A 15,105-nucleotide genomic window follows, 5' to 3' on the forward strand; every position below is an offset into this window, starting at 1 on the left:
TTGTGCCCGACTGCACTAGTGTCTGCCCTGTCACACTGCCAACCTGCCCTGACTTGTGCCGACTGCACTAGTGTCTGCCCTGTCACACTGCCAACCTGCCTAGTGTGCTCGCCTCCCCTAATGTCTGCCCTGTAACACTGTCAACCTGCCCTGTGTGCCCGCCTGCACTAGTGTCTGGCCTGACTTGTGCCCATCTCAACCTGCCCTGACTTGTGCCCATCTCCACTGGTGTCTGCCCTATCACACTGTCAACCTGCCCTTTAGTGTGCCCGGCTGCACGGTTCGTGTACCAGCTCCACTAGGAAGTGAATGGGCGCTGGGCGGGGCTTACGGATGCACCACGGCCTGCAGACCTCAGGTAACCCTTTATTGCCCTGCAGCTAGTGAGCGCTCAGGGGACAACAGTGCAGGCTGCTCCGGTGGCACAATGTTATGTCACTGTGACACTGTGTGCAACAAGCTGTGCGTGTCTGTGTTACATTGTGTGATGTGCGTCTGAGCGTGATTATCTGACAGCCATGTTTCCTACACTGGTATGAGTTATACATGGTGCAGGGCTGGGCATAACTAGAGGCCTCAAACATTACTATTCACACTGCCCAAAAATGCTATTCGCTCCCTCCCTGTAACATGTGTAACTCATAATCTTCAGGAAAACGTGTTTAAGGGCTCCCTGGCAAGTGCTAACCCTAAGGGATTATGTGTGACTAACTATACAACACTGTATGAATGATTTGCTGTGTATAACAACATGTGTGTAACACTATATAAGGGGGTGAACGTGACTGTCACTGTATACGTGTGAGTTACTATAAAAAGTATAATAATAATAATAATGGTGACTACAAGAAACTTAGTGTGCCTGAGACGCTACAAGTGCATTAGGTGACTGTCAGTTGTGTTAGACGATGTATTATGTATACAGGGTTGTATGTGTGACTACACTTCTGTATAACTCTGTGTGTGTCACTGTGTATAATAGTGTGAGTAACTGTATAAGAGATATATTGTGTGTGTCTCTCACTGTATAATAGTGTGAGTAACTGTATACGAGATATATATATTGTGTGTCACTGTATAATAGTGTGAGTAACTGTATAAGAGATATATTGTGTGTGTCACTGTATAATAGTGTGAGTAACTGTATAAGAGATATATTGTGTGTGTCACTGTATAATAGTGTGAGTAACTGTATAAGAGATATATTGTGTGTGTCACTGTATAATAGTGTGAGTAACTGTATATGAGATATATTGTGTTTGTCACTGTATAATAGTGTGAGTATCTGTATAAGAGATATAGTGTGTGTGTCACTGTATAAGAGATATATTGTGTGTGTTACTGTATAAAATAGTGTGAGTAACTGTATAAGAGATATATTGTGTGTGTCACTGTATAATAGTGTGAGTATCTGTATAAGAGATATATAGTGTGAGTAACTGTATAAGAGATATATTGTGTGTGTCACTGTATAATAGTGTGAGTAACTGTATAAGAGATATATTGTGTGTGTCACTGTATAATAGTGTGAGTATCTGTATAAGAGATATAGTGTGTGTGTATGTCACTGTGTATAATAGTGTGAGTGACTGTAGGAGATATATAGTGTGTGTGTGTCACTGTGTATAATAGTGTGAGTGACTGTATAAGAGATTAATTGTTTGTGCCACTGTGTATACCAATGTGAGTGACTAAGATTTAGTGCGTATCACTGTGTATAATAGTGTGAGTGACTGTATAAGAGATGTAGTGTGTGTCACTGTTTATAATAATGTGAGTGACTGTATAAGAGATATAGTGTGTATGTGTGTCACAGTGTATAATAGTGTGAGTGACTGTATAAGATATATATTGTGTGTGTCACTGTATAGCAATGTGAGTGACTATAAGAGATATATTGTGTGTGTCACTGTGTATAACAATGTGAGTGACTAAGAGATATAGTGTGTGTGTGTATGTGTCACTGTATAGCAATGTGAGTGACTATAAGAGATATATTGTGTGTGTCACTGTGTATAACAATGTGAGTGACTAAGAGATATAGTGTGTGTGTCACTGTGTATAACAATGTGAGTGACTGTATAAGAAATATAGTGTGTGTATCACTGTGTAGAACAGTGTGAGTGACTGTATAAGAGATATAGTGTGTGTGTGTCACAGTGTATAATATTGTGAGTGACCGTATTAGCAATATAGTGTGTTTGTGTGTCACAGTGTATAATAGTGTGAGTAACTGTATAAGAGATATAGTGTAGTGTGTGTCACTCTGTTTAACAATGTGAGTGACTATGAGATATAGTGTGTATGTGTGTGTGTCACTGTGTATAACAATGTGAGTGACTGTATAAGAGATATAGTGTGTGTGTCACTGTGTATAACAGTGTGAGTGACTATGAGATATAGTGTGTGTGTCACAGTGTGTAATAGTGTGAGTGACTGTATAAGACATAGTGTGTGTGTCACTGTATAATAGTGTGAGTAACTGTATAAGAGATATATTGTGTGTGTCACTGTATAATAGTGTGAGTAACTGTATAAGAGATATATTGTGTGTGTCACTGTATAATAGTGTGAGTAACTGTATAAGAGATATATTGTGTGTGTCACTGTATAATAGCGTGAGTAACTGTATATGAGATATATTGTGTTTGTCACTGTATAATAGTGTGAGTATCTGTATAAGAGATATAGTGTGTGTGTCACTGTATAGGAGATATATTGTGTGTGTTACTGTATAAAATAGTGTGAGTAACTGTATAAGAGATATATTGTGTGTGTCACTGTATAATAGTGTGAGTATCTGTATAAGAGATATATAGTGTGAGTAACTGTATAAGAGATATATTGTGTGTGTCACTGTATAATAGTGTGAGTAACTGTATAAGAGATATATTGTGTGTGTCACTGTATAATAGTGTGAGTATCTGTATAAGAGATATAGTGTGTGTGTATGTCACTGTGTATAATAGTGTGAGTGACTGTAGGAGATATATAGTGTGTGTGTGTCACTGTGTATAATAGTGTGAGTGACTGTATAAGAGATTAATTGTTTGTGCCACTGTGTATACCAATGTGAGTGACTAAGATTTAGTGCGTATCACTGTGTATAATAGTGTGAGTGACTGTATAAGAGATGTAGTGTGTGTCACTGTTTATAATAATGTGAGTGACTGTATAAGAGATATAGTGTGTGTGTGTGTCACAGTGTATAATAGTGTGAGTGACTGTATAAGATATATATTGTGTGTGTCACTGTATAGCAATGTGAGTGACTATAAGAGATATATTGTGTGTGTCACTGTGTATAACAATGTGAGTGACTAAGAGATATAGTGTGTGTGTGTATGTGTCACTGTATAGCATTGTGAGTGACTATAAGAGATATATTGTGTGTGTCACTGTTTATAACAATGTGAGTGACTAAGAGATATAGTGTGTGTGTCACTGTGTATAACAATGTGAGTGACTGTATAAGAAATATAGTGTGTGTATCACTGTGTAGAACAGTGTGAGTGACTGTATAAGAGATACAGTGTGTGTGTGTCACAGTGTATAATATTGTGAGTGACCGTATTAGCAATATAGTGTGTGTGTGTGTCACAGTGTATAATAGTGTGAGTAACTGTATAAGAGATATAGTGTAGTGTGTGTCACTCTGTTTAACAATGTGAGTGACTATGAGATATAGTGTGTATGTGTGTGTGTCACTGTGTATAACAATGTGAGTGACTGTATAAGAGATATAGTGTGTGTGTCACTGTGTATAACAGTGTGAGTGACTATGAGATATAGTGTGTGTGTCACAGTGTGTAATAGTGTGAGTGACTGTATAAGACATAGTGTGTGTGTCACTGTGTATAATAGTGTGAGTGACTGTATTAGAGATATAGTGTGTGTGTCACTGTCTATAATAGTGTGAGTGACTATATAAGAGATATAGTGTGTATGTCACTGTGTATAACAGTGTGAGTGACTTATTAGAGATATAGTGTGTGTGTGTGTGTGTGTGTCACAGTGCATAACAGTGTGAATGACTGTATAAGAGATATAGTAAGTGTGTCACTGTGTATAACAGTGTGAGTGACTATGAGATATAGTGTGTGTCTGTGTCACAATGTATAATAGTGTGAGTGACTGTATAAGAGATATAGCGTGTGTCACTGTGTATAATAGTGTGAGTGACTGTATTAAATATATTGTGTGTGTGTGTGTCACTGTGTATAATAGTGTGAGTGACTGTATAAGAGATATATTGTGTGTGTCACTGTATAACAATGTGAGTGACTAAGAGATATAGTGTGTGTATCACTGTGTATAACAGTGTGAGTGACTGTATAAGAGATATAGTGTGTGTATGTCACAGTGTATACTAGTGTGAGTGACTGTATAAGATATAGTGTGTGTGTGTGTCACTGTATATAACAATGTGAGTGACTGTATAAGAGGTATAGTGTGTGTGTCACTGTATAATAGTGTGAGTAACTGTATAAGAGATATATAGTGTGAGTAACTGTATAAGAGATATATTGTGTGTGTCACTGTATAATAGTGTGAGTATCTGTATAAGAGATATAGTGTGTGTGTGTATGTCACTGTGTATAATAGTGTGAGTGACTGTAGGAGATATATAGTGTGTGTGTGTCACTGTGTATAATAGTGTGAGTGACTGTATAAGAGATGAATTGTTTGTGTCACTGTGTATACCAATGTGAGTGACTAAGAGATTTAGTGTGTGTCACTGTGTATAATAGTGTGAGTGACTGTATAAGAGATATAGTGTGTGTCACTGTTTATAATAGTGTGAGTGACTGTATAAGAGATATAGTGTGTGTGTGTGTGTGTGTCAGTGTATAATAGTGTCAGTGACTGTATAAGATATATATTGTGTGTGTCACTGTATAGCAATGTGAGTGACTGTATAAGAGATATATTGTGTGTGTCACTGTGTATAACAATGTGAGTGACTAAGAGATATAGTGTGTGTCACTGTGTATAATAGTGTGATTGACTGTATAAGAGATATAGTGTGTGTGTGTGTCACTGTGTATAACAATGTGAGTGACTGTATAAGAAATATAGTGTGTGTATCAATGTGTAGAACAGTGTGAGTGACTGTATAAGAGATATAGTGTGTGTGTCACAGTGTATAATATTGTGAGTGACCGTATTAGCAATATAGTGTGTTTGTGTGTCACAGTGTATAATAGTGTGAGTAACTGTATAAGAGATATAGTGTGTGTCACTGTGTATAACAATGTGAGTGACTATGAGATATAGTGTGTATGTGTGTGTGTCACTGTGTATAATAGTGTGAGTGACTGTATAAGAGATATATTGTGTGTGTCACTGTATAACAATGTGAGTGACTAAGAGATATAGTGTGTGTATCACTGTGTATAACAGTGTGAGTGACTGTATAAGAGATATAGTGTGTGTATGTCACAGTGTATAATAGTGTGAGTGACTGTATAAGATATAGTGTGTGTGTGTGTCACTGTATATAACAATGTGAGTGACTGTATAAGAGATATAGTGTGCGTGTCACTGTATAATAGTGTGAGTAACTGTATAAGAGATATATTGTGTGTGTCACTGTATAATAGTGTGAGTAACTGTATAAGAGATATATAGTGTGAGTAACTGTATAAGAGATATATTGTGTGTGTCACTGTATAATAGTGTGAGTAACTGTATAAGAGATATATTGTGTGTGTCACTGTATAATAGTGTGAGTATCTGTATAAGAGATATAGTGTGTGTGTGTATGTCACTGTGTATAATAGTGTGAGTGACTGTAGGAGATATATAGTGTGTGTGTGTCACTGTGTATAATAGTGTGAGTGACTGTATAAGAGATGAATTGTTTGTGTCACTGTGTATACCAATGTGAGTGACTAAGAGATTTAGTGTGTGTCACTGTGTATAATAGTATGAGTGACTGTATAAGATATATAGTGTGTGTCACTGTTTATAATAGTGTGAGTGACTGTATAAGAGATATAGTGTGTGTGTGTGTCACAGTGTATAATAGTGTGAGTGACTGTATAAGATATATATTGTGTGTGTCACTGTATAGCAATGTGAGTGACTGTATAAGAGATATATTGTGTGTGCCACTGTGTATAACAATGTGAGTGACTAAGAGATATAGTGTGTGTCACTGTGTATAATAGTGTGATTGACTGTATAAGAGATATAGTGTGTGTGTGTGTGTGTCACTGTGTATAACAATGTGAGTGACTGTATAAGAAATATAGTGTGTGTATCACTGTGTAGAACAGTGTGAGTGACTGTATAAGAGATATAGTGTGTGTGTCACAGTGTATAATATTGTGAGTGACCGTATTAGCAATATAGTGTGTTTGTGTGTCACAGTGTATAATAGTGTGAGTAACTGTATAAGAGATATAGTGTGTGTCACTGTGTATAACAATGTGAGTGACTATGAGATATAGTGTGTGTGTCACAGTGTGTAATAGTGTGAGTGACTGTATAAGACATAGTGTGTGTGTCACTGTCTATAATAGTGTGAGTGACTATATAAGAGATATAGTGTGTATGTCACTGTGTATAACAGTGTGAGTGACTTATTAGAGATATAGTGTGTGTGTGTGTGTCAGTGCATAACAGTGTGAATGACTGTATAAGAGATATAGTGTGTGTGTCACTGTGTATAACAATGTAAGTGACTATGAGATATAGTGTGTGTGTGTCACTGTGTATAACAATGTGAGTGACTGTATAAGAGATATAGTAAGTGTGTCACTGTGTATAACAGTGTGAGTGACTATGGGATATAGTGTGTGTCTGTGTCACAATGTATAATAGTGTGAGTGACTGTATAAGAGATATAGCGTGTGTCACTGTGTATAATAGTGTGAGTGACTGTATTAAAGATATTGTGTGTGTGTGTGTGTGTCACTGTGTATAATAGTGTGAGTGACTGTATAAGAGATATATTGTGTGTGTCACTGTATAACAATGTGAGTGACTAAGAGATATAGTGTGTGTATCACTGTGTATAACAGTGTGAGTGACTGTATAAGAGATATAGTGTGTGTATGTCACAGTGTATAATAGTGTGAGTGACTGTATAAGATATAGTGTGTGTGTGTGTGTGTGTGTGTGTGTCACTGTATATAACAATGTGAGTGACTGTATAAGAGATATAGTGTGTGTGTGGCACAGTGTAAAATAGTGTGAGTGACTGTATTAGAGATATAGTGTGTGTGTCACTGTATAATAGTGTGAGTGACTGTATAAGAGATATAGCGTGTGTCACTGTGTATACCAGTGTGAGTGACTGTATAAGAGATATAGTGTGTGTGTGTCACAGTGTATAATAGTGTGAGTGTCTGTATAAGAGATATAGTGTGTGTTGCACTGTTTATAATAGTGTGAGTAACTGTATAAGAGATATAGTGTGTGTGGCACTGTGTATAACAGTGTGAGTGAATATATTAGAGCCAGTGTGTGTGTGTGTGTCACAGTGTATAATAGTGTGAGTGACTGTATAAGAGATATAGTGTGTGTGTGTCACAGTGTTTAATAGTGTGAGTGACTGTATAATATAGATAGTGTGTGCGTGTCACTGTGTATAACAGTGTGAGTGACTTTATTTGAGATATAGTGTGTGTGTCACTGTGTATAACAGTGTGAGTGACTTTATTAGAGATATAGTGTGTGTGTGTGTGTCACAGTGTATAACAGTGTGAGTGACTGTATAAGAGATATAGTGTGTGTGTGTGTGTGTGTCACAGTGTATAATAGTGTGAGTGACTGTATAAGAGATATAGTGTGTGAGTGACTGTACAATATAGATAGTGTGTGTGTCACAGTGTAAGTGACTGTATTAGAGATATAGTGTGTGTGTCACAGTGTATAACAGTGTGAGTTACTCTATAAGAGATAAAGTATGTGTGTCACTGTGTATAACAGTGTGAGTTACTCTATAAGAGATAAAGTATGTGTGTCACTGTGTATAACAGTGTGAGTGACTGTATCAGAGATAGTGTGTGTGTGTGTGTGTCACTGTATAATAGTGTGAGTGACTGTATAAGAGATATAGTGTGTGTGTGTGTGTGTCACTGTGTATAATAGTGTGAGTGACTGTATAAGAGATATAGTGTGTGTGTCACTGTGTATAATAGTGTGAGTGACTGTATAAGAGATATAGTGTTTGTGTGTCACTATATAATAGTGTGAGTGACTGTATAAGAGATATAGTGTGTGTGTGTGTCACTGTGTATAACAGTGTGAGTGACTGTATAAGAGAGAGAGCGTGTGTTTCACTGTGTATAATAGTGTGAGTGACTGTATAAGAGATATAGTATGTGTCACTGTGTATAACAGTGTGAGTGACTGTATAAGAGATATAGTGCGTGTCACTGTGTATAAGAGTGAGTGACTGTATAAGAGATATAGTGTGTGTGTCACTGTGTATAACAGTGTGAGTGACTGTATAAGAGATATAGTGTGTGTGTGTCACTATGTATAACGGTGTGAGTGACTGTATGAGAGATAGTCACTATGTATAACAGTGTGAGTGACTGTATAAGAGAGATAGTCACTGTGTATAACAGTGTGAGTGACTGTATAAGAGATATAGTGTGTGTGTCACTGTGTATAACAGTGTGAGTGACTGTATAAGAGATATAGTGTGTGTGTGTCACTGTGTATAACAGTGTGAGTGACTGTATAAGAGAGATAGTGTGTGTCACTATGTATAACAGTGTGAGTGACTGTATGAGAGAGATAGTCACTGTGTATAATAGTGTGAGTGAGTGTGAGTGCCTGTATAAGAGAGATAGTGTGACTACAACACATTTTGTGTGCATATATCTGAGACTCTGCAATATTGTTCTGTTGAATTGTATTTTGCAAAAATAAACTGTTGGTTTTGTGATAACCACACACGCGTTGAGCACAAACTAACCTGCAGTCACTATTTATCAAGCAGCGGTTTCCTGCCCTATTTTCCACCTCTTGAGTAGAGAATTTCAATCTCCATATTGACAGCTCCTGCCCGTGCGTGATTTGCTGTGCGCGGGCAAGAGGCGGGTTTGCATGTGAGCGCACTGTAGTGCTTGTGTGCAATGATAAATGCAGACAGCACATTGCTGCCCGCCAGAGGAGAAGCCAGGCAGACACGGGCAAATATGTAAACCTCTGGATGATAAATCTGGCTCTAAAAAGCATGTAAAAATGTTGGAGTATAATTCTAAATGTTAGAGTTTTTCAGACAAACCAATACTAAATGTTGAGCTATAAAATTAGCTGATAACTTGCACACTTCTATCTGTTATGCAATGTTATTTAATATTTGCTAACTAAATTTATCTTCTAAAATTAACTCATCTTATAAAAACAACTTATGCTTTTGTGGGTAACTCAGAGATGCACAGAAATGTATGTTTATTTACAAATTGAAATACAATTTTCACTAAAAACCTGGGAGCTGCCACGTTGTAACTTAGGTTACCTTCTCTGCTATGGCCAATTAGAGACAGTTATAAATAGTTCACTAGAGTGTGCAGCCAATGGCTGTGTGGAATATAAATGTTCTACACTTCCATTTCTAACAGGAACTGAAAAGCTCACAATTTCAGAATGGAATTACAGGAAAAGGGGACAACATAAATAATGAAAGTATATTGCAGAGTTTATATATATATATATATATATATATATATATATATATATATATATATATATATATATATATATATATATATTTATATATATATATACAATTTATCATTTTATATTACTATCTCAAAGTGTTTAATGTCTCTTTAAACTAACTTTTATTTTATTTTATTGGACATGTAATAATATAAATCTGATACCAAATAAATACTAATCTGTTTAGGTTTATAACACTCTACAAGAACCTCCCCCTTATCTATATGATATTCACACCCTGAGGGGGAGGTACCAACCCTGTATGTGAGACCAGATAGGACAATAGATTCTGTGATTTATAAACATCTGTGTAAAAAAGGAAATCCCAGGCGGGGCCCATTTGATTGTTTCCAGATGACAAGTTCTATTCACACTTGATTATAAATATCTGGTAATCATGCGAGTGCAGCTGTGAGGGGCCACAGCAGGCGTACAGAGCTTGTGCTGAAGGGTAAATATGCTACAGCTTGACTCTTATATCCCAGCAACTGCATAGATAATCTCTGTTCTGTTTGCTGTGTTTTTATTGGTATATTTAGAATTTTGTAACTTTATTTATATAATTCCCTTTGATACATTAGATAAATGGTGATTTTATTAAAACATTTTATTTTAGATTCACTAAAACATATTTTTATAATACATCAGTATAAGGTCTGGTTTTCTTAAAGAGACATGAAAGCAATTTTTCCTTTCATGATTCAGATAGAGTATAATTAGATTTGATCTCTTGGTATCCTTTGTTGAAAAGGATACCTAGGTAGGCTTAAGAGCTGCTGATTGGGGGCTGCACATAAATGTCTCATGTTATTGGCTCACCCAATTTATTCAGCTGCTTAGCTCCCAGTAGTGAATTGTTGCTGCTTCTTCAACAAAGGATACAGAGGGAATTAAGCAAATTAGATAATAGAAGTAAATTGGAATGTTTTTTAAAAGTGTGTTCTGAATCATGAATGGAAAAAAAATTGGGTTGCATGTCCCTTTAACCCCTTAGTGACCAGACCACTTTTTTATTTGTTGAGCGTTTGGGACCAAGGCTATTTTTACATTTCTGCTGTGTTTGTGTTTAGCTGTAATTTTACTCATTTACTCTACCCACACATATTATATACCCTTTTTCTTGCCAATAAATGGACTTTCTAAAGATACCATTATTTTCATCATATTTTATAATTTATTATAAGAAAAAATATAAAATATGATGAAAAATGGGGAAAAAAAACACTTTTTCTAACTTTGACCCCCAAAATCTGTTACACATCTATAACCACCAAAAAACACCCATACTAAATAGTTTCTAAATTTTGTTCTAAGTTTAGAAATACCCAATGTTTACATGGTCTTGCAATTTATAGGGCAATAAATACAAGTAGCACTTTGCTATTTCCAAACCACTTTTTTTCGCAATTAGTGATAGTTACATTGAAACTCTGATAACTGTCAGGAATCCCTGAATAACCCTTTACATGTATATATATTTTTTTTAGTAGACAACCCAAAGTATTGATCTAGGCCAATTTTGGTATATTTCATGCCACCATTTCACCGCCAAATGCGATCAAATAAAAAAAAAAAGTTCACTTTTTCACTAACTTTTTCACAAATTTTAGGTTTCTCACTGAAATTATTTACAAACAGCTTTTACAATTATGACACAAATGGTTGTAAATGCTTCTCTGGGATCCTCTTTGTTCAGAAATAGCAGACATTCATGGCTTTGGCATTGCTTCTTGGTAATTAGAAGGCCGCTAAATTCCACTGCGCCGCTAAATGCCGCTGCGCACCAGCAGTGAAGGGGGTTTATTAGGGAGCTTGTAATGTTAATTTTAGCGTAGTGTAGTAGACAACCCAAAGCATTGATCTAGGCCCATTTTGGTATTTTTCATGCCACCATTTTGCCGCTAAATGTGATCAAATAAAAAAAAAAACGTTAACTTTTTCAATAACTTTAGGTTTTTCACTGAAATTATTTATGATCAGCTTGTTCAGTTATGGCACAAATGGTTGTAAATGCTTCTCTGGGATCCCCTTTGTTAAAAAATAGCAGACATACGGCTTTGGCGTTGCTGTTTGGTAATTAGAAGGCCGCTAAATGCCACTGCGCACCACACACTTGTATTTATGCCCAGCAGTTAAGGGGTTAATTAGGTAGCTTGTATGGTTAATTTTAGCTTTAGTGTAGAGATCAGCCTCCCACCTGACACATCCCACCCTCTGATCCCTCCCTGACCCCCCTCAAACAGCTCTATTCCCTCCCCCACCTCACAATTGTCACCACCATCTTAAAGGGACACTGAAGCCAATTTTTTTCTTTAATGATTCAGATAGAGTATGCAATTTTAAGCAACTTTCTAATTTACTCCTATTATCAATTTTTCTTCGTTCTCTTGCTATCTTTATTTGAAAAAGAAGGAATCTAAGCTAAGGAGCTAGCACATTTTTGTTTCAGACCATGGACAGCACTTGTTTATTGGTGCTGTCCAATTAGCAAAGACAACCCAGTTTGTTCACCTAAAATGGGCCGGCATCTAAACGTACATTCTTGCTTTTCAAATAAACATACCAAGAGAATGAAGAAAAAATGATAATAGGAGTAAATAACAAAGTTGCTTAAAATTGCATGCTCTATTTGAATCACAAAAGAAGAAAATTGGGTTCAGTGTCCCTTTAAGTACTGGCAGAAAGTCTGCCAGTATAAAAATAATGGTGTATGTGTGTGTATATATATATATATATATATATATATATATATATATATATATATATATATATATATATATATATATATATATATATATATATATATATATATATATATATATATATATATATATATTTATTTTATATAAAGTGTAGGATCCCCCATTACCCCCCAACCGCCCTGATCCCCCCCAAACAGTTCTCTAAGCCTCCCCCCTCGACCTATTGGCTGCCATCTTAGGTACTGGCAGCTGTCTGCCAGTACCCATTTCACTTACAAATGTGCCCTTTGTTATTAAAATAAATATAAAATGCACATTTTCTGTAGTGTAGCTTCCCCCCCTCAATACCCTACCCCCTTCCCCTCCCGGATCCCTTTCCAAACCATTTTTTCCACGTCCCAGATTCTTTTCCCTATCCTTCACTGAACAGTTTCCCTACTTCTAACATTGGTTATGTCCGTGTGCGCGCGCTCCCGAGCCCCACCTCCTTGCGTGCTCACGGACCAATGGTAACTCGGATCCAGAACAAGCACCAGCGATGGGCTGCCCACCCGCCTCCCTGCAATGGCTCCCACCCACCAACGATCGGCACCATCGCTGGCTGATGCAGAGAGGGCCACAGAGTGTCTCTCTCTGCATCGGATGCTTACAAAAACGGTATTGCAGGATGCCTCAATATCGAAGCATCACTGCAATACCCTAAAAGTGGCTCGAATCGATCATGATCGTTTCCAGTGCTTTAAAACCCAGAGGACATACAGGGTACGACCTTGGTCATTAAGTGACTTTTTTTTTGTAGGACGTACCCTGTACGTTCTTGGTCGTTAAGGGGTTAAGCGTTAAAAAGTAAAAAAAATTATATATATATATATATTATACAAAATCATAATATTTACAAATGACTGTTTTATCAGTGATGATTTTCATGTTTTTATGGTACAGCTAAATGCATTTTTTTCTGTTTTTGTTTTAAAGAATTTATCATTTAAAGTGCTAAAATCCGTTATTACAGGGCTATTAAACAGTATGAAAATGTAATATAAAATGTGTAGTTAAAAAAAACAAAAAACAAAAACTTTGCAATATATTTTAATTATTTATTTTGTCTAATTTTCCTAAAATTAAAATTCTGAAAATTATTGGTTTTCTAAATTCCACTATAAAGTAATGAGTGCTGCCATGTTTTAACTTAAAGGGACATGACACCCACAATTTTTCTTTCATGATTCAGCTAAAGAATACAATTTTAAATAACTTTCCAATTTACTTCTATTATTTAATTTGCTTCATTCTCTTGTCATCCTTTGCTGAAAGGTTTATCTAGGTAAGCTCAGGAGCTGCTGATTGGTGGCTGCATATATATATAACGATTGTCATTGACTCACCCATGTGGTCAGTTAGCAACCAGTAGTGCATTGCTGCTCCCTCAACAAATGATACCAAGAGAATTAAACAAATTAGATAATAGAAGTACATTTGGAAGTTATTTAAAATTGTATGTTCTACCTAAATAATGAGAGAACATTTTTGGGTTTCATGTCCCTTTAAGTTTCCCCTTTATCTTTCATGCTAATGACAATTAGTGACAGATAAAAAAAAACAGACAATAAAAGAGAATATCCAAACAAGACTGTGTATAACTACGGTAATGATTATCTTAAAAGGATTCCACACACCTTGTTTGCACAAACCGAGATAAATATAAAACTAGTATAAACATAGTTGTGTCCATTACTTTATAGAAACTACACCATTACTTCTAATTTCAATATTTAAACAACTAAAATAATTGTAATTACAGATTCTCTCTCACACCCACTCTCACAAACATACTCTCACACAAATGCACTCTTTCTAACACAGACTCGCACAGAAAGACACTGACAAACACAGACATACACTCACATACACTCTCTCACGCACATACACACACACACACACACACCTACACAATACACTCACTCTTTCAAACACAGACTCACACACACTCTCACAAACATACACTCACGCATATGCACTCTTTCAAACAGACTCAGAAAGACACTGACAAACATAAAGACACAGACACACTGCCATACTCAGACACACTCTCACACAAAGGCACACATACACACACACAAGTACACTCCCTCTTTCAAACACACACAGAAAGACACTGAGAAACACAGACACACTCTCTGACACAAAGACACAAACAATCACACTCTCAGGCACACTCACGCACTCAGACACACTCTATAAAATGTGTTAAATCTACATAGGTATATAGTTTGTTCTATGATCTTTTTGAAATCAGCAATTTAAGGGACATGAAAACAAAGATTTTTCTTTCATGACTTGGATTTTTTTTGTATTAAGTTTTTATTAGGAATTACAGGGTTTATACATTGTCATAGTAGACCATATATAAAACGAAAATATTTTTAACAAAAGATAAAGGTTTTCTTGGCATTATTTGGTTTACATCTGTTTATACAAAAATATCAGTAGGTTCATCACATTCTACCTTTATATCTAGGTAGTATTCAAAAAAGATAAACAAAAAGAGATACAAAATTAAACATAAACCACACTTGATTGTATATTGTGTTTTATGTCCTGTTGCTCTCTATTTAGATCATAACAAAGAAATAGGAGTAGAGCTTATCTCTATTTCTAAGAGTCCTCATACATAACTATGCATAGAACAGTGACGATAACTGCAACTACACAAATAACA

General features: G+C 36.0%; 1 protein-coding gene across 1 annotated transcript in view; it reads left to right on the plus strand.

The window, feature by feature from the left end:
• The first annotated feature begins 326 nt into the window (after window positions 1-326).
• LOC128660063 (gastrula zinc finger protein XlCGF8.2DB) overlaps window positions 327-15,105 on the plus strand; it is a 70,081-nt gene continuing 55,302 nt past the window's right edge. Inside the window, exon 1 of the mRNA XM_053713664.1 lies at window positions 327-358. The gene's annotated coding sequence lies outside the window, so the exon portion shown is untranslated. The remainder of the gene's footprint in view (window positions 359-15,105) is intronic.

The sequence above is a fragment of the Bombina bombina genome, chromosome 5 (genome assembly GCF_027579735.1).
Source record: "Bombina bombina isolate aBomBom1 chromosome 5, aBomBom1.pri, whole genome shotgun sequence".
Lineage (NCBI taxonomy): Eukaryota > Metazoa > Chordata > Amphibia > Anura > Bombinatoridae > Bombina > Bombina bombina.